Source organism: Lissotriton helveticus, chromosome 11 (genome assembly GCF_964261635.1).
Source record: "Lissotriton helveticus chromosome 11, aLisHel1.1, whole genome shotgun sequence".
Lineage (NCBI taxonomy): Eukaryota > Metazoa > Chordata > Amphibia > Caudata > Salamandridae > Lissotriton > Lissotriton helveticus.
In genome coordinates this window covers 707,374,131-707,394,025 of record NC_136072.1, presented here as the reverse complement: position 1 = coordinate 707,394,025, position 19,895 = coordinate 707,374,131, and the positions used below count along the sequence as shown (strand labels likewise).

Here is a 19,895-nt window from a genome sequence, read left to right as displayed (position 1 = left end):
CCTAGGAGCTATGAAGATTGGCTATCCCAAGGAACATAGACTGACTAGCAATTCATCTTCCAGGGATGGACAATGTAGAAGCAGACAGGCCGAGCAGACAAGCACCAGCATCCCACGAATGGGTGATAAATCAATCAGAGATTCTAAAGATCTTCAGAAAATGGGGGACCCCGCTAATTGACCTATTTGCAACACTCCAAAATGTAAAATGACCACACTATGTATCCAGACAACCATGCGCACAGTCCCTAGGGAATGCGCTATGGATAGACTGGTCAGGGACATTTGCTTACGCTTTTCCCCTGATACCGCTGCTACACAGGGTACTCCACAACTGCAGGATCAGCCACATGACACTGATCCACATAGCACCACAGTGGGCCAGGCAAACCTGGTTCTCACTGATAATGGAAATGTCGCAAGGCACAAGGCACAAGTTACCCTACAGGAAGGACCTACTAACTCTGCAAAACGGAAAGGTCCTACACCCAGAACCAGAGAGCCTAAGTGTGGTTCCTGAGGACTTAGGGGTCCATTACGATGTCGGGCGGTTTGACTCCGCCAGGCTGGCGGTGGCCACCGCCGGCCTGGCGGAGGCAAACCGCCCGACATCGCAAGCCCAAATCCCCCCCCGCCATATTAGGATGGCGGCGGTGAAAAATACCGCCCGCCTGTTTTTCGCCCCGGTCGCCTGGCGGCCGGGGTGGAAAACGAGTAACATGGAGGCGGTGTCTGTTAGACACCGCCCGCCATATTACTATGGGCTTTTTTCAATGCCTTTCTGTGGCGGCAATGCCGCCACGGAAAGGCATGCGGTGTTCACTCTGGGGGCCCCCTGTGGGCCCCCAGAGTGAAGGCCAAAGGGGGGTGGCACACGGGGGGTACCTGTGGTACCCCCTTGCCTTTGCATAATCGAAGAGGCAGGCACCGCTCAGTGCCTGCGCTTCGATTGTGCAAAGGCGTGCTTTTGTTTTTAACATTGTGGCGGGCGGTGCAGTGAGCACCGCCCGCCACTATGTTAAATTGAGGAATGCGCCCGTCACTGTGGCGGGCGAATCCTAATGGCAATGTCGGGGCCCCCGCCCTTTAGGCGGGCGGTCCCGATTTCCGCTAGGGTGGCAGGCGGGCAAAGCCCGCCCGCCATCCTAATGTGCCCCTTAGTGCTCAGAAAATTCTGTGGCAGTACTCAGGTAGGCGAGAAGACCTACAACAAGAAAATGTTACACAGCAAAATGGAAAAGTTTCTCGCTATGGTGCCATAGGAAAAATCTTACAAGGAAGATCACAAAGGAATCGACAGGGCTAAAATATTTAACATATTTGCTGCAGGAGAAACAAGCTACGCATCTGTAAGGGTACACTTGGCAGCAATCTTAGCTTACACAAGGGGAGAAACTGTAGAGTTTCTTCACATCACAGGTGGTCAAAAGATTCCTAGAGCCCTACTTCCAAATACATAATGACAGAATCGTCATGAGAACTGATCCACACTTTATGCGAAAGGTGGTATCTAAGTTCTACATTCACCAGACAATTCAGATACCAAGTTTTTTCCAAAACACAAAAACACAAGCAGAAAGAGCACTGCACATCCTGGACGCCAGAAGGGCAGTCATGTACTACATTGAGATAACAAAGGAAGCCAGGAAAACAAAGCAGTTCTTTGTTTCTTTTGCAAACAGTTTTCTGGGATGACCAGTCACAAAGAATACCATTGCAAGATGGATCGCACAAGTCATACAGTTGTTCCACAATTAGTCAGGGAAAACCTTGCAAGGAGAACCGCATGCTCACTCAACAAGGAAGAAAGGAGCAACAGTGGCTTTCCTAGCAAACACACCTATTCAGGACATTTGCCAAGCAGCAACATGGTCTTCAGTGCACACTTTCATGAAGCACTACTGCGTGGACATTCAGATGAACTAAGAAGCACAAGTAGGACAGAAGGTCTTACAACATATATTCACAAACCAGCGTTCATCTTCCAACCTGCAACCAAAAGACTAGCAAACTGCTACAAAGTCTAGGCACAGCATAGTGAATCCAGAAAAGATTCACATTTCAAAACATCTAGTTTCTTACCTGTCGGTGTAGTTTTGCAGCTGGAAGACTTTTCTGGATTCACTAGCGAACCCACCGCCTCCACCAGGAAGATGCACAGGTGGAATAAAGCAAAGGTAAACTGGAACTAACAAGCAAAAAAAAAAAAAGAATCCGAAGATGGCGACCAAAGGTGGGAGCTCCCGGAGGAAGCACATCGACTTCACAGAAGGACACCAAATAGTGGTACGCGACGTCCACGAGGCCACCGAAAATATGAGAATTACTGCAATTCCAAACCCAACCACTAGATGGCAGAATAATGCACAGCATAGTGAATCCAGAAAAGTCTTCAAGCTGCAAAACTACACCGACAGGTAAGAAACTATCCAATTTGACACATTTGCCGCAAATCGATCTGATGCATAATCTGCAGATATTACCAAATTAAATTGTTTTCACCTGAAATAAATCAAAAGTTACCAAAAACAGAGACAGCTGTTGCCACGCAGTTATTGACACATTGCGATGGTTGACTCTTCAGATTTCTGTTGCTTACTGCCAGCTTTGGGTGTTAAACTGGTACTAATAGAGGTGCAAATACCCAGATAGTGTTAACAATGCAAACATTACAACATGGCAAATCATGTGATTTAGTTGTTTAGCTGGTTACTGCACCGGGCTGTCCATCTGAAATTTGTGTATAATTGTGTACCTGAGCTAGCTGGCATTGTTGGAGAGATCTGTGGGCTGGTCATTTTTAACATCAGTCCATATTGGACTCTTTTTGTGAGTTGTAAAGAAAGCATTCTTTAGGGAGTTTGCAGGCTATAGTGCCCAGCCCTATTGCAAGCAGTCTGGGGGAAATAGGGCCAAAGGTCAACAAGAATATTAATAATTAGGTTATGCAAGTCTGTGAGAAAGCTCATGTTCACATTTAACTTAATTTGCTTCCCTAATAGCATTTCTTTCCATTTTCATACTGTGCATTAATCTTGTGCTGTGACCTTGTTGCTCGCAGGTATCTCTGAGTTCAGGTTGTGGGCTGGTGTTTCCCAATGGGACATAATTCAAATATGTAGGACATAATTAAAATATATGGGCCATTGCGGATTTTAGATTATTTTGTCTCTCTGCAGAGTGCAGAGAGCAATGGTGGCAAGTGCCAATTCTGATTATATATGAAAGTGTAACTTTGTTATCCCGTACTACCTGCGGATTGCTCACAGTACAGAAATATTCAGTAGGACAAAATCTCTACTCCCATAAAATACGACATTCTTTGGAGCCACTAGTCCCTCCTCTTTTGCATTTGTACTCTGTTATACTTTGGAAGTAAATATTTGTGCATGTATTGTATTGTAATTGCATTTATATAGTGCTTACTACCCGTTGTTGAGTAGCACGCTACTCCAGAACCCAAGAAGGATTAGTGTTGAATTAGTATAGTTAAATATGAAAGTAATTTGAGTGGTGGATATTAGTCAGTTATTTGGATTGAGAAGAATAGCGGAGGGCTAGAAGAGGGAAAAAAGGTTTGCATTCAAATGGCGCTTGTTATTCCCAAACTTTTTGCTTCTTCCTCCTTCGTTTTTCCTGACCTGTGGTTGTTGGCTACAGGACTCTGGGTGCTTTACCACTGCTGATCAGTGCAAAAGTGCATATGCTCTCTCCGTAAATTGATATCGTGATTGGATTTTCATGATTGGTATATTTGTGTTACCCGTAGGTCCCTAGTAAAGTACACTACGTGTGCCAGGGCTGGTAACTCAAATGCTACTAGTGGGCTTGCAGCACTGATTGTGCCACCCACACGAGTAGCGCTGAAACAATGTCTCAGGCTGGCCATTGCCATGCCTGCGTGCAGTTCGTAGACTGCACAGTCGACCTGGCCGGTGTCCACACCTGCCAGGCCTTACCCTTCCCTTCTCGTACACCTTAGCCACCCCTATAGTAGGCCCGAGGTACCCCCTGGGCAGGGTGCAGTGTATGTGAAAGGTAGGACATGTACTAGTGTGGGTGACATGTCCTGATAGTGAAATACTGCCATTTTCGTTTTTCACTATTGAAAGGCTATCTTGCCCATAGGCTAGAATAGGGAATGCTGGGTATCATGTTTACTTGCATATCTTCCCATAGGAACAAGATAGAACATTGAAATCTGGTATCCCTGAACTCAGACTTTGGTAAAACATCTTTTAGGGAGGATGATTTTTAAATTCTGTGTTCGAAAATAGCACTTTTAGAAAGTGGCTATTTTCTTGTTCAACCTTTCCGTGCGCCTCTGCCTGTGTATTGACTGTCTGATTTGTGAGTGACAGGGGCTGGAGGAGGCTTCAGGAGACTGGGTGAGTCAGCACTAGGCTGGATAGACCTATCTGCATTCGGAGTGGTAGGAGGAGTAGCACCTGGGTCAGAATAGGGCTGTGTCTGCCTTCCACAATGGTGGCTCCACCTCCTGCAGTGTGTCTGATGGCCCTGGCCAACGCTCACAAAGTAAGAAGAGGTGCACTGGCAGAATGCACCCAGAACTGGTTTGGACTGGGTCCAGGACCCCTCACACAAGGAGAACAAAGGCTTTTGGGGTATAAATACTAGAGCTGAAACCCCTGAACTTTAGTCTACTTTGGAATCAAGGAGGAACCTTTGCTGAGGAAAAAAGCTGAAGAGCTGAAGGAGAAGTACTGCCCGAGTGTGTCTAGGGTTGGACTGCAGTTGCTATTGCTGCCAAAGGAAGGAGAAGGACTTTGCTGTGTTGCTGTGTCGCCTGCTTGAAGAAAGGACTGTGCTGTGTGATTTGTCCTAAAAGGAAAGTCTCCAAGGGCCTGAGAAGAGCTGGCCTCCTGTTGTGGAAACTCAGCGATATCAAAGTTTCCAAGACTCGTCTGAATAGACACCTTCGTGATCAAGAGGAATCCCCGCCAAAGAAGATCAGCTGAATAGACTCAGGAGAAGACTGACCTTGCTGTGAGTCTGGGATTGGCCTGCAGTTTGCTGTTTCCACTGAGGAGTGGATGAAGGGACGTTGCTGTGTGCTGTGTCCCCCTACTTGAAGATGGACTGTGCTGAGTGTTGTGTCCCTCTGAAGGAAAATGTCTCCAAGGGCCTGAGTAGAGCTGGCCTCCTGTTTCCGAAGTCCCAGACACAAAAGGACTTCACCGCCAACCTCCCTGAATTTCCTTGCTGGGAGTTCCATTCGCTAAGAGTGTCTGAATCGGAGTCTGAGGCCTTTCTGCTATCGGGGGCTGGGTAAGCGCAAGAGGATAAGAATCTGTTTCTGATCCAAAAGAACCTCCGTCGTCGCAACTTCACCAGAGACTACATCGTTCTTCGCCGACGCCGTGCACCGTCATTGACATCCAGTTCTGAGGTACTGTTGTCCGGGAGTCTGGGTGACTCCGCACCTGCCGCTGTGATCCCTGCAGGCAGTGCTGTACTTTGGACTTTGTATTGTCCTGGCCCTGAGGTAGCCCCGTGAGTGCTATCTGATTTCAACAGTTTATTTTTCACAATTTTGCAACGATCTATCTAAAGACATTTTATCAAGTAATCTTATATGTGGAACCTTTTTGTCGTTTTGGTCTTGTTTTCATTTATAAAAGATAATCTATTTTTCTAAACCGGTGTGGAGTCAGTGTGTGGTGTTATCACTATATTACTGTGAGTGTTGGTACAAATACTTTACGCATTGCCTTTGAAGATAAGCCTGTCTGCTCGAGCCAAGCTACTGAGGGGATGAGCAGGGGTTATCGACAAGCGTGTATTCCTCCTTACCCTGACTAGAAGCAAGGATCCCTATTTGGACTAAGGTACTGTAACCGCGGGACGAGGAAGGGGAAGCAAACGTATTTTTGTTGCAGAAGTTTTTATTCTAGTAAGCAAGTCATCGGTACATTTCTTTCTGATGGTGCCCTTTCTGGGGGAACGGCTTCTCCCCTGTCGTGTCTTTCGGATCACACCCTCCTCCTTCCTCCTGACGGGGCTCCTCCTCCTGCTGCTGTTCTCCGGAGGCTCCGTAGTGCTCGCCCTCGCCGGCCGCCGAGAAGGGAAACAGAAGAGAGGAACCGTAAATATATATGAAATCTGTCACGGGTCTTTGAGAGGGAGGGGTACGTGGGGGAAAGTGAAGGGGACACACAGTGCACGTCTATTGGGAGTGGTGAAGGTGCAATGACAGTGATCCGCTATACGGAGGGCTTATTACGACTGGGCTTTACAACACTACTAGGTCAGGCGTCTGCCTTTTCTCCTCCACCACCCCAGGACCCGTTCACGTACCTCTGCTAGCCGTACACCTCCTGGCGCACGGCTGGGCGGCTCGCGGGGTTGGCCTCCCGGCTTTACAGCTTCCGTCTCTCTTTTCTCGGCTCTCCCTGCAGATGACCCGGGGTCCGGTTCCGCGGCCACTTGCTCCGGTGACGCTGTGTCCAGACCTCCCTGTTCCGGTTTCTCCTCCTCCGCAAGGACCTCTTCGCTTAGCCAGCTCGATCCACCTCGCCACTCCGTCTCGTCGAACCCACTCGCTCCAACACTCCACTCCGCCTCGCTTAACCAATTCGCTCCTCCGCTCCGCTCCGTCTCGCTGCTTCCTGCCTCTCCACTCTCCTGCACTCTGTCCGCTCCTCCGGTGTAGTAACACACCTGGGGATTGTTGTTGCTGCCTTTTACGTTCTCTTCAGGCTCCTCCTCCTCAATTTGGTTTGCAGTCCACTTAAAGGGACCCCATCCTTCTTCATCCTCTTCGTCACAGCTATACCGTTCTGCAGGGGACCATCCTGGGGTTTGAGGAGGCTGTTGAGACAAGAGGGGGGGGTCGTACATCGTTAAAGGGGGCCCCATTCTAGGGCGAGACCCCGTGCCCTCGTTACACACCACCCCCCCTGAACACTTCCGTTCGGGAAGTGGATTCCTGGACAGATAGTCCGCTCCAGTGTTGTCGATCCCCCTTTTGTGGTGCACCCTAAAGACATAAGGCTGCAGGGCGAGGAACCACCTCATGACCCGCGCATTATTAGATTTGTTGCGAACCATCCAGATTAGCGGGGCATGGTCAGTGTATAACTCGAACTGCCGACCCTCCAGGTAATACGATAGCTTCTCCACGGCCCATCGTATTGCCAAACATTCCTTCTCGACAGTCGGGTATTTGAGCTCCCGGGGGAACAACTTCCGGCTGATGAACAGGACCGGATGGTCGCAACCGTCCGTACCCGCCTGAGAAAGCACGGCCCCGATACCATAGTCCGAAGCATCCGTATGTAACGAGAAGGGCCGTGAGAAATCAGGGGAGGTGAGAACAGGGGTGGAGGTAATCGCTCTTTTCAGGGTGACAAACGCTTCAGACATGCCCGGTGAGGGCGATCTTAGGTCCACCTGTTTCACCTTCGTCTGAAGAGCATCGGTCAGGGGGGCAGCCAACTTTGCGAAGCCCGGGATAAAACGCCTGTAATAGCCTATGAGGCCCAAAAATGCCCTTAGTTCTTTCTTTGTTCTCGGAAAGGGGGTCTCGGCTATGGCTCTAACTTTCTCCATTTGTGGCTCGATCAAGCCATGGCCAAGGACGTACCCCAAGTATTTAACCTTGTGAAACCCAATCTTGGATTTCTTTGAGTTAACTTTTAATCCTGCTTGGGTGAGGGTTCCGAACAACCTATGTAGGTGGTTCAGATGGGTACTCCAATCTGGGCTAAAGACGACAATATCGTCCAGATACGCGGACGTGAAGGTGGATATGTTCTTCAGCACATTGTTCATCAGTCTTTGAAAGGTGGCAGGAGCTCCATGCAGGCCAAAGGGTAGTACCGTGAATTCATATCTCCCGGTTTCCGTTGTGAACGCCGTTTTATGTCTATCCTCTTCTTTGAGGGGGACCTGCCAATATCCCTTGGTCAGGTCGATCGTGCTTATATATCTCGCTTCTCCTAATTTCTCAATGAGTTCGTCTATTCGTGGAATAGGGTACGCGTCGAAGGTGAAGATGTCATTCAGCGCTCGAAAGTCCATGCAGAACCTTTTCGTTCCATCTGGTTTCGGTATCAACACTATTGGACTCGACCACTCGCTGTGGGAAGGTCGGATCACCCCGAGTTTCAGCATCTCGTCAACTTCTTGCTGGATCCCCTTCTGTCTGGCCTCCGGGATCCTATAAGGCTTGATTTTCACTATTTTTCCCGGGCTGGTGTTGATACTATGTTCGGCCATGCCGGTTTTTCCGGGGATGTCAGAGAACACTGGGGCATGTCTTTGTAAGGTAAGCTCTAGCTCCTTTCTCTCCGTTTCTGTCAAGTCCTCGTTAATCACTAGTTTCTCGAGAGTGCTGGTGGGAGCAGGGACATCGGTTTTTGTAAGATGAACCGCTGCCGGAGGTCTGCCGAGCCATTTTTTTAGAATGTTTATGTGATATACTTGCGAGGTTCTGGCACGAATTCGTAGTTTATAGCTAGTGTTTCCAATTGTTTCTATTACTTGGAACGGTCCACTCCACTCAGCTTTAAACTTTTGAGTCGAAGAAGGCAAGAGGACCAGAGCCCAGTCCCCTACTGATAGCCGCCTCCATCTCTTGCCTTGGTCGTATATCGTTTTCTGTCTCGTTTTTTTTTTTCTAGGTTGACGAACGCCAAGTCCCGTAATTTTCCCACTTTGGATCTCAGATTTCGGGCATACTCCAGGGTGTTTACCACTTCTTCGTGGGTTTCCCTCTCCCATGCTTCCTTGGTCATGTCCAACAGGGATCTTGGTTGACGCCCATATAGTAGCTCGAAAGATGAGAAGCCCAAGCTACTCTGTTTTTGTCCCCTAATGACATATAGTGCCAGGGGGAGGATCTGGTCCCACTCCGCCCCGTTCACCTCCAACATTTTACGCAGGGTGGTCTTCAAAGTGCGATTATACCGCTCCACTAGTCCATCCGTTTGGGGGTGGTATACGGCTGTTCTGATCTGGTGTATGTGTAGGAGGGCACACACTTCTTTCATTAGGCGCGATACAAATGGGGTGCCTTGGTCAGTTAAGATTTCTTTGGGGAAACCCACTCGTGAAAACAACTCTAACATCTTGTCAGCTACATTCTTGGTTGTAGTCGCTGTCATCGGGAAGGCCTCTGGAAACCTGGTTGAATAATCAACAAGGACTAGCACGTATTGATAACCTTTTTTTGTCTTGGGGAGAGGCCCTATGATGTCCATCCCTACTCTCTCAAAAGGGACTCCGATTATAGGGAGAGGCTGTAACGGGACAGCCGGTGGACGGGTCATGTTCCGTTTTTGACATATGTCGCATTCCTGGCAATATACCATAGCGTCCTTGTATATTCCTGGCCAGTAGAAACATTTCAGCAAATTCTGCGTCGTTTTTTCAGTTCCGGTATGTCCCGCCACTAAATGCGAATGCGAATAGAACAATACCTGTTCCCGAAAGGCCAAAGGTACCAGCAACTGTTCGGGGTCGTCTGCCTTTCCTTGTCTATATAGCAGGTCGTTTTTAATGAATAGGTGTGGATACCTAATGGGGCGCTGATCCTGCATCTGATGGGCACTCTCCCAAGCATTAAACAAAGTGGCATCATTAGCCTGGGCGAACTGGAAACTCCGGTCTAACACCCATGGGTCTGAAGAGGCTAGAGCTGGCAAGGATTTCTGTTTCTGCGAGGGTCTTAAGGACTCTTTCTCGGGGGTAATGCTCTGTTTGAACATTTCTAGAAATGCAGGATTGTCTGTTCCTATTATCAGATCTTCTGGCAGGGAAGACAGGACTCCCACTCTGACTTGAAAGGGGCGGCCACTTTGAGGAACCAGGGGGATCCTGGCTACGGGATATGTTTTCACGTCCCCATGCACACACCTAATATATACAGTTTCTCTTTGGACGATCTGATGGGGTCGCACGTGGTGGGCCTGGACCACCGACTGCCGGCATCCGGAGTCGAGAAGGGCTTGTACCGGATTACCGTTGATACCCATACTCACTCTGTAGGCTCGGCCCATCTCTGCTGAGTACAACACGGTCCTGGGTAGATACCCGACCTCCATGGGTTCTTCTTCCTGTTTGCGACGGGGACAATGTCGGGCAATATGTCCCCAGGTCCCGCACTCAAAACATTGGGGCCCACTGTGAGGCAGAGGCTCCGGTTTCCACATACGGGGTTTCCCTGTGTCCTGGATCTTTACAGGTCTTCTTTCCGGCTTGTATAGGGGTTTCTGTCTGTCTGATTCCCCTACCATAGCGGGTCTCTGCGGAGCTCTGGAAAATGTATTGGCCATCTCGACGGCCTGAGTGGTGGTTAGGTCGTGATGCTGTTTTAACCACCGTTGTGTGGAGAAGGGGAGAGCCTCAAGAAACTGCTCAAGATAAATACGGTCCATGATTTCTTCTTTGGTGCTTTCATTCGGTTTGAGCCATTTATCAGCGGCCATCTTAAGTCGAACAAAGAGTGTCTTGGGTGTCTCTCCTGTAACTCCCCTTTCTTTTCTAAACCTCAGCCGATATGCCTCTTTATCTAGCCCCAAATGATCTAGGATAATCTTTTTAATATCCGCATAGGATGTGTCCCCTCTCGGGTTTGCCACTTGGTAGGCCGCCTGCGCCTCCCCTACCAACAACGGAGCCAAGAAAAAAGGCCATTTGGCGCCGGGCCAGCCACAGGCCCGAGCCGCCCTCTCGAAATTGAGTAGGAAGGCGTCCGGGTCTTCCCCGGGTTGGTATTTTTGTAGAGACACCCCTCCGATAGTGTGTGGTATCCCTCCCACGGCCACGGAGGCTGTACCGACAGGAGGGTCCAGGGTGCGAGCTACTACTGCTGCTTTTATGATCTCCCGGTCTGCTTCGGCCGCCAGCAGCTGCTGTTCCGCTATTTTCTCTAGTCTTTCTTGTCCGTGTACCAGGGCTTGCACTACTGCTTCCATCTTGTCTACACAGATGGAGGGGTTGCCCGCATTCTCCGCCACTGTAACCGCGGGACGAGGAAGGGGAAGCAAACGTGTTTTTGTTGCAGAAGTTTTTATTCTAGTAAGCAAGTCATCGGTACATTTCTTTCTGATGGTGCCTGTAGGAAATGGGGGTTGCCCAAATCTCCAAGGGGGTAGCATGGCATCAAGCGGGCAGGCCAAACTTCGAGGACATGTGAAGCATTCACGCAGTACCCACAGACGACACACCAATCACACCACAAAAGAGTCACGACACCACCTTTGGTTGGAAAAAGATTAAGTTTAGTTATGTCTCCAACCTGCAAGGTAAAAAGGAATAGAATAGTGGTAGTCACAACAAGGCGCCAACTGGCACCAGAGCCAAGTACTTCAGAGGGGGATTATTTACATGGGACAAAAAGGGGTTGAGTCCAAAGTCCATGCTGAAAGGAAAAAGGTTGATTAAATGAACATTAGACCTGGGGCCAACCTGGCGGGGCCAACTCAGGCTCTCATCCTCGGGGGAAGGCTGTAATTGCAAACTCCAACATTATGCATAAACACACTTCCTGCGTTATAACGCCACACCCCACCCCTGTAAGGGAAAACAGAGCATCACAGCACATTTAATATTAGACAGGAGCACCTATCATGAATCAACATGGCTGGCTCATTAACCAGGGGCATGAACAGGGGCCTGGAATAACTCGTCAGGCCAGCTTAGGGGCACCCCTGCAGTAGAAGGGAACACCCAGATTTACTCCACCCTCCACCTACGGGTATAAAACAACAGGTAGGAAGGCACCTGGCATTCAATAATATCTGAGGTATACACCCTAGGCATCAAAGGTAACCTGGGAACATGGCTTTTCAGCCCCCAACCAGCAACATAAACTTTAGGCAGTGCGTTGGCAACATCTCTTCCTGGGTCACCTTAGAGGAGACAATATTCCCTGGGGCATAGAACCATAGGCCTACAAACCTCAACATAGGGTAAACCCTCCTTGGGGGAATAAACATATAGATTGAATCTTAAGCCTATCCTCTAGGGGCCGGAGCACCTGTACATGAGCTTCTCGACCTGTCTGGGACCCTATGCACCACAGGTAACAGGCAACCATTAGGCATCACTGTCAATTCACTCTTCAGGTGACTGTCCACTCCAGGGTCCACCTATACGGCCTGAACTGAAAGCACCTACAACCTTGTGCCCTATCACGAGGTGTCTTAAGTGTACAAGTCACGGGTGGGGGCGAGCACCGACAATGTGCCTCGGGGCCCCCCCTCTGTGACCTTGCAACCAGCCGCAGGACTCGCGGCAGCACTCAGGGCACTTCCTCACCGGTGGAGGTACTCCGGTTCCTCCTATGCAGGCACCGGCTGATGGGGCTTGCGGGCTCCGTCTGGGCCCTCTCCCTGCTTTCCCCCCGGGATCCTCCTCTCGCCCGGGGACCCGGGATTTCACTGTGCGGGGTTCTCCTCACTGGTTCCCACAGGTCGGGAGGCGGGGCTGGCACCGGCAATGCGCCCCAGCCCCGCCTACCATTACCGCCCCCTCGCGTGGGGCACAGACCGGCGGGGTGCCCTCCCGCTCCGGTCGTCCTTCACAGGGCTCCCTCCTGACCACGGGGGCCCTGCACCGAAGCTTCACCCGGGTCCTCCCTCCCTCACGGGGACCCGGGGCTTTTCCTCCGCTTCCTCCTGTCTTCCCGGCCGCCCGGACAGGCGACCAATCCCTGCGCGGCGTTGGCGGGGGCGGGCCGATGACGCGGCCGGACGCCCCCGTCACGTGACGTGAGTACCGCGGCCTCAGGGCCTAGCGCGACCCCTTCCTCACTTCGGCGGCCCTCTCCTGGTACCGGGGGCCGCCGCAACGATACCCCCAGCAGTGGGGGGAATCCCCACGATAGCGCCGGCCGCGGCGGTGATTCCCGGCGGCAATAAAGGGGTAGGCTCCCTTTTAATTAATTCTCTATGTAGCGGCGAGAGCGCGCCTCCTCAACCGGCGTTATTCACAGGATACCACAGTCTCCTCACGCAGAGCGCGCGCCACAACGAGGGGTAAGCTCCCTCAGCGCTATTCAGTCAACAACTTCCTCAGGCCACACAGCAGGCACAGCGCTATCACTGGAAGGGGGCGCTTTTCTCGGAGGACAGCTCCTCCCTCAGCCCACACAGTCCTCAGGGCCAACAGCACTTCGGGGGCCACACCAATCGCAGGGCACAGTCCCTTGGGGGCACAATGCTCCACAGGCAGCAACAGTCTTTAGTCTCCCAGCGCTTAGGGGGCGAACTGCAGTTTACGCCAGTCAGCTGTCCACAGCCCTTCACCATAGGCACCTCACAGGGGGGTGAACAGTCCCACAGTCCGCCTCAGGGGCACACTCCTCACCTCCTGGGCGCTTTGTTGACCAGCTAAGTACCCTGAGGCGGAAGCCGGGGAGTCTGTGTTGCTGTTAGACTAGCATTTTAAACATTTGTCTGCTTGCACTAGCGTTTTCATGTTGATTTTAAAAACTTGAAACCGATTTGTTCTTCGTTTTGCTCATTTGCACAAATTCAGCGCCTGAGGGGAAGATCTAAATCCCTACTCAGCGTCATTGCACCCACGTGACTCGGGGCTACGCCCACCCACGTAGCCACGCCCACTCCAGGAAGTAGAAAAGCGCCGAGCTCGCTCTAAGCCGGTGTTGACCAGCTAAGTACCCTGAGGCGGAAGCCGGGGAGTCTGTGTTGCTGTTAGACTAGCATTTTAAACATTTGTCTGCTTGCACTAGCGTTTTCATGTTGATTTTAAAAACTTGAAACCGATTTGTTCTTCGTTTTGCTCATTTGCACAAATTCAGCGCCTGAGGGGAAGATCTAAATCCCTACTCAGCGTCATTGCACCCACGTGACTCATTGCACCCACGTGACTCGGGGCTACGCCCACCCACGTAGCCACGCCCACTCCTCTATCCCCTCTTTATCATGCTCATTTCTCGACAGCGCAGCGGTCGAGCGCAGCGGGCACACCTTCAGCACGCCGAAGACACGCCAAAGACTAGCCCGTCTGTGCCCGTCCGTGTCAGGACGGGGCACAAGGCCGAGGCTCCAAATCCTACCACACCCCCTAGGCTGGTAAGAACATCATCCGCGTTGAAAGCATTGCGCCCTACCCCCAATCCGAGTTGTTCTATATTTAACCTCCACAAAGTCGGAGCTCATGCCTGCTCCGAATGTAAACTGTCTACTACCATATATCAACCTCACCCCGACCCATCTAGGAGACATAGGAAAAGCAAACTATTACGCAAAAATTAGGCGACGACTTATGTTTTTTATAGCACAAATTGTCGATCATTGCCCAAGCATAAGCATGATATATTCAACCTCCTTACTGAAAAAAGCCCTAGTGCTGTCTTCTTAACTGAGACCTGGCTGCACGACAGCGCCGGACCGGATGTGGCTATTGCCCTCCCCGATAACTACGCCATTGTCAGAATAGACAGGGAAAAACAGGTAGGGGGTGGGATAGCTATCATCTTTAACAGAGAACTTAAATGCACTTTGGAACCTGTATCGATCCCAGACTGTGAAGCGGGTCTTTTTAAAATCTCTTTGAACCCCAATTTTACAATGTCAGGCCTTCTGATTTATCGTCCTCCAGGCAACTCTTCTCAATGGGTATCCAATTTTGCCAATCTTATTACTCCCTACTATATGTCATCAAGCAATTTTTCCTTGCTGGGTGATTTTAACTTGCACCTAGAAGATTCCACCATCCCCTCATGCTCTAATCTGTTGGAAGACCTAGCGGCACTAAATTTGTCCATAATAAATTCTAGTCCTACTCATATAGCGGGCCACCTGTTGGACCCCATAATATCCAACATCAGGGAACTTACGTGCATTGCCACCTTGCCTTCCGGCTGGTCAGATCACCATCTTATTAATTTTAGCATTACTTTTCCACCCCCTCCCAGTTTGAAACAAAATACTGACGCCTCATACAGAAAAAATTGGAAGTTAGTAGACATTGATGCATTAAATGCGGCACTAAAACAAAACCCTCCAAGCCTTAATTCCAATATGGACAGCGTAGCAACTGAAACACATAACTGGCTAAATAATGCAGCAAACAAATGTCTGCCTTCTACTTGCACCAAAGGGAGTAGGCATCGCCCTCCGGCCCCATGGTTTAATGATAACCTTAAAATTGAAAAATCAAAATGCAAAGTACTAGAACGTAAATGGCGCAAAAATTTCGACCCCAATGCTAAAAGAAGCTATCAAGAAGCCAGGAATCTTTATCACGCTGCCTGCACAAAAGCACGAGCTGCTTTTGTCTCAAAAACAATTATCGAAGCTACTAACATGCCAAAAACTCTCTTTTCCAAAGTCAAGGAACTGGCGGGCGCACATACTACAGCCGTTGCACCCCCACTAAGCACACAACAGTGCCAGGCGTTAGCATGCTTCTTCACTGAGAAAATCGATAAAATTATCTCAGACATTAAGACAAAAAATTCTGACCCAGAACTTCCTCCTCTTTCTGACTCAATACGGATTCAGCCCACTTCTCGGGGTGAAAATCTACTGGAATCCTGGCCTGCTCTCTCAATAGATAAACTGAAAGGAATCCTAAAAACTGTTAAATCCGGCTCCCCTAGGGACCCCATCCCTATTAAAATCATTAAAAAATTGGATGACCATTCTCTGGGGATCATTGCTAACATCCTAAACTCATCCCTCGACCTTGACACTGTCCCAGCCTTATGGAAGCATGCCATGGTGACACCCCTTCTGAAAAAGCCAAATGCTAACCCAGAAATACTGGCCAATTATAGACCTATATCTCTGCTCCCAGCTTTTTCTAAATGTCTAGAGAGACACGTACACTCTATTTTAGCCACTTTTGCAGAAGAAAATTCCCTACTCCATTCTTCGCAATCTGGTTTCAGGGCTGGTTTCTCGACTGAAACCGCCCTGTTAGGTGTCACTGAACACATCAGAAGACTCCTCGACCATGGCCAGACGGTCGCACTTGTGTTATTGGACCTAAGTGCGGCGTTCGACACCATCTCCCATGAAACGCTTATTAAAGAGCTACACACAAATGGTGTAAGAGGAAAGGCTCTAGATTGGATTAAATCTTTCCTGGCAAAAAGAACTTTCCAGATCACATCTGCACAAGCCGTGTCAGACACCCTACCCGCATCTCATGGAGTGCCTCAGGGGTCCATCCTGAGCCCTCTATTTTTCAATATTTATCTTAAACCTCTGGTCGATCTTGTTGAAAAGTTAGGTCTAACACTTATGAACTACGCAGATGACACCCAAATTATCTTTTCCCTATCTGAATCTTGTCCCCACTCCCCTTCGTTACTTAAAGAAGGACTATCAAAAATTTTGAACTGGATGACAACAAACCAACTAAAACTGAACGGCGACAAGACGGAAATACTGATTTTGGGAAAAGACCAAGAACTCTGGAATCCCGTACATTGGCCGGATCAGATGGGCGTTTTTCCTACCCCGGTGTCCCACGCTCGTAATCTGGGCTTTATACTGGACAACGCCTTATCCATGAACAAACAGGCCAGTAAAGTAACCGGCCTTTGTCTCACCATAGCTAAATGGCTGAGGAAGATCCTGTGGATGTTGCCAGTGTCAACGCAAAAGACCGTAGTCAATGCCCTTATTACATCAAGGCTTGACTACGGCAACATTCTCTATTTGGGCGCAAACAAATCTGTGATCGGACGATTACAGGTAGCGCAAAACGCTGCGGTCAGACTCCTCTGCAATATCCCGAAGAACGCTGGAGTCTCGAACCATCGTCGGAATCTTCATTGGCTCAGGATCGAGAGCAGAATCCGTTTCAAGGCCCTGAACTACATGTTCCGAATAAAAGCAGGAACAGCACCAAACTACCTCCAATCTCTTGCCTGCCTCTATACGCCCAAGAGAAACCTCCGGTCACAGACAGCAGCCTGTTTTTGCATACCAAGGTTTAAACGAGCAAGAACAGGAGGCAGATCTTTTACCTATCTGGGGCCCTCCCTTTGGAACACGCTCCCCCCCTGTATCCGGAAGGAAGAAAACTACTGTAGGTTCAGAAAGCTCGTAAAGACCTGGCTGTATGAACAATAACCACTTAACAGTCACCTCCGCTTCTCTGCCCTCTTTCTAGCTGTGTCTAGGCGCCGGGAAACCCTTTTTGGGTAGCTGTTGCGCCCTATAAATTGATAAAATAAAATAAAATAAATAAATTCTTCACGCAGAGCTGGCGTGGTACCCGGTCCAACAGCGTCAGTGTCCTGGGTAGGGGCCCTCCCTTGTCAGGGGCCCATGGGGACAGCAGTGGGGGGGGGGTTTATAGGGGTGCAGGGCCCAGCTCACAGGCCCATGTGGCGGTAGCACCTCACAGCAGGTCCCCTCCCTTCCTTGCCCCAGCGCTGACTGACCTTCTGGTGGCACTTCTCCCTATTTATACCCTCCTCCCTCACAGAGCCAGCACCTTCCGGAATGTTGGGGAAATCTGGCCTAAACTGGTTCTAGGGGAGGGGTGAGCACCCTGGGTGCCAAGCTTTCCCTCCAAAAGCTAGGGGTAGCTGGGTAATATTATCTAGACCGCTGACCTGTGGCAGTCCAGTGGCAAAACTCATGGCCATGGCATCCATTTTAAGTACAATACATTTCAATCAGGTGCAGTTTTAAAATGGGGGATTTTACAAGTGCTCACATTATTTCATGTAATTACATTATTCACAAGGGGTCTCACACCACTCATGGCCTATACAGGTTTAATCCCATGGGGGAGACAATCTAGATAAGGGGGTCAAAAGCGAAAAATTTGGGGGGAAAAGGCCAAGTCCAACACAACTCCCCCCCAGCCAAAAGCCAGGGTAGACCGATCAATGCCTTGATGGGCTTCCCTGCTTGGGGCGGAAAAAGGTGGATGCAGGCCTGCAACTACAGGAGCACCTGCAGTCTCTCCTCCACTCTGGAACCCAATGGTTCTCTTTAGCAACCCTCCCTTCACCAACAACATCACCCCACTGGTGTTCCCTAGTGGGATGTTTCTCCTTCCTAGAGTGGGAGGCTCTAGCCTCAGGCTTGTAATTCTCTTGGACCACTCTCTTTTCTCCAAATTGCCACTGGTCCACCCACCTGGGGTCTACACCCTCAGACTGACCAGCTCTTAGGGGCGAGGCTCTCCTCCCCCTACTTCTCCTCCTAGGGTTCCTCCATCTCCTACGCCTAGGGACACCCTCACACAACTCTCTCCCCAACCTGGAGTCGAAACCCACAGGCTGAACTGGTGACAGGGGCGAGTCCTCCCTCTCCCTGCACCCCCTCCCAGAGTTCCGCACCCTCCTACCCGGAGAAGTACCCCTGGGAGTCACTTCCGGGGGGACTCTGATTACAGAGGTCCCTCCCACCAGGGCAGGCAACCCCTGTCCCTGGCCACCCAACCCAGGATCTGCGCCCTGTGGCTGAGCTGGTGACAGAGAAGAGACCTTCCTCCCTCTGCACCCCCTCCCAGAGTTCCGCACCCTCCCACTGGGAGTAGTACCCCTGGGAGTCAAATTGGTAGGGACCTGAATTACAGGTACCCCACCCTCCAGGTCAGGCAACCCCTTAACCTGGAACCCCAGTCCAGGATCTAAACCCTGTGACTGGTCAGACCCCCGAACCACTGGAGCTCCGATTATTGATGCTCCGGGTCCTCCTGACATAAGGGGATCCCTCCCTCTGGATGACACATCGGGACAGCCTAGTCTCCCAACCTGGGGTTCTCTTAAAGAACACTCCAGGCCCGGTGACCACAGCTGGGGCACCTTGGGACACCCCCCCGTCTCACTCCCGTCAGGATCACTCCCCTCAGCCTTCCCAGACGCTCTGGCACTTACCCAGAGGTCTGCCTCCCGTGCAAGTTCCCTGGGGTCTGAGAACCCGCACTGCAACAGATGGTGACGCAGTCTTGGGAAACAACTCCTCAGCATGTGCTCCCGGATAACGGCATGGCACAGCCCTTCCCAATCCTCCACTGCTCTCCTCACCACCCAATCCTCCAGTACAGTCCAACACTCCTCCTCAAACTCTCCCCAGGACTGATGGGACAGCTTTCCCCTGCCCCTGAACACTAACCCGTCCTCCTCTTCCGGGGAATCAGGCACGGTCTCCTGGGTTTCGGGAGTGGGACTCCTTGAACTGGACCTACACTCGCTGCCACCACTGGATCCCACCCTCTTCGGTGAATCCAGACTCCTAAAACCACTCTCAGGGGACAACCTACCCACCTGAGCTGATCTCTCTCTGGCGAAGGCCCTCTCCGCCTCCGCCATCCTCTCCTGGGCTAGGACTTTTTCAGTCTCTAGTCGCTGCTCTTCTACCCTCAGCTGCGCTAAGCCCTCGGCATGCCTGAGCTTTGCCAGCGCCAGCTGATACTCCCTCTCTTCTCTCCTATCTACCCACTCTTCTGGGGACAGGGAAAGGGATGGGGCAGTGCCCCCGGGACTGGACCCAGTGCGAGACTCCCTATCTTCGGTGTCCTCCACAGCTACTGGCGTCTCCGCCCTCTCAAACTCTTCCTCCTCCTCATCAGAGCAATTACCTCCCAGGGTTCTGGATGGGGAGCCCTCTCTCTGGTCTCTAACCCACTGACCCTTCAAAACTTCGGGGGGGGTAGTCAGACAAGTCCCCATCAATCTCTAAGGGCTCTCCCCTCTTGAGGGCCTCATAGAGAAACAAATTCCTCCTAATGTTCCCTACTGGGGGTATCCCTCTCTCCAGGAGGAAGTCTATCACCTCCTGTTCGGTGTACTCCATCAGTTCCACTTCCTGGTAAATCAACCCCATCGTGGCGAGGTACACCCGGGACACACCCTCCCAGTGGAACAAGGGGACAGTTCAGAACACTCTTCAGGAGGAAGCAATTTAGCAAACAATCTTCCAAACAATAAT

General features: G+C 50.7%; 1 protein-coding gene across 1 annotated transcript in view; it reads left to right on the top strand.

Annotated features, from left to right (window-relative positions):
* LOC144791796 (guanylate-binding protein 1-like) overlaps positions 1–19,895 on the top strand; it is a 1,313,208-nt gene that overhangs the window by 491,831 nt on the left and 801,482 nt on the right. The window lies entirely within an intron of this gene.